This window comes from Acyrthosiphon pisum, chromosome A2 (genome assembly GCF_005508785.2).
Source record: "Acyrthosiphon pisum isolate AL4f chromosome A2, pea_aphid_22Mar2018_4r6ur, whole genome shotgun sequence".
Classification (NCBI taxonomy): Eukaryota; Metazoa; Arthropoda; class Insecta; order Hemiptera; family Aphididae; genus Acyrthosiphon; species Acyrthosiphon pisum.
This window is the reverse complement of record NC_042495.1, coordinates 90,228,693-90,229,462: the sequence shown is the minus strand read 5'-3', so window position 1 is coordinate 90,229,462 and position 770 is coordinate 90,228,693.

Here is a 770-nt window from a genome sequence, read left to right as displayed (position 1 = left end):
CCATAGGTTAATTTCAGTTTTAAGGTTCATTGCTTCCAAATCAATAAAATCCATATCTTCAAATGTATAATATTTTTTAATGACATCAACTACTTTAACAATATCATCATTGTTAGTTTTAATAATGTTTTTAGGAGTAAGTTGAGATAAAAATAAAAAAGCTTGATTTTTTTCATTATTAAATCTTTCCTTCATATCATTTAATATATTTTCTACCGGAGGAATATATACTGACACTCTGTAATACTCTTCAACTGATGAAACAGGATAGTTAGGTCTTTTAGTTTGACGACCAGTTAAACGGGGCAGTTTTTCTTCGACTTCTAAGTTCAACATAATTTCTTTTGTTTCAATATAGAGTTCATGGAAATTTTCAATAGAGTTTTTTCTTTTTTCTTCAAGATTATTAATAACATCAGTTATAATTTCTTTAGTTTGACATACAATAACCTGATAAGAATGATAAGAAACCCGATAATAACCTCGATTAAATATTAATATTATGTCTATACCCGCAGCCCGCACACTAGTACACTACACAGCGTTAGCGTATTTCTAATCTATTGTCACGAGTTACGATCAACGAAAATATTTCATTACGTTATTATACGACTATATACGTCGGTTTTTAATGATAAAGTTATCGATGTTTTCATTTATATGAAAGATGTTTTTATTTATATGAAAGATGGACGCGTAATTTTAAATGTAGTATTTTCTCAACAATAATACTACATATATACAAACAAATAACTTGGGTAATGGGGGGG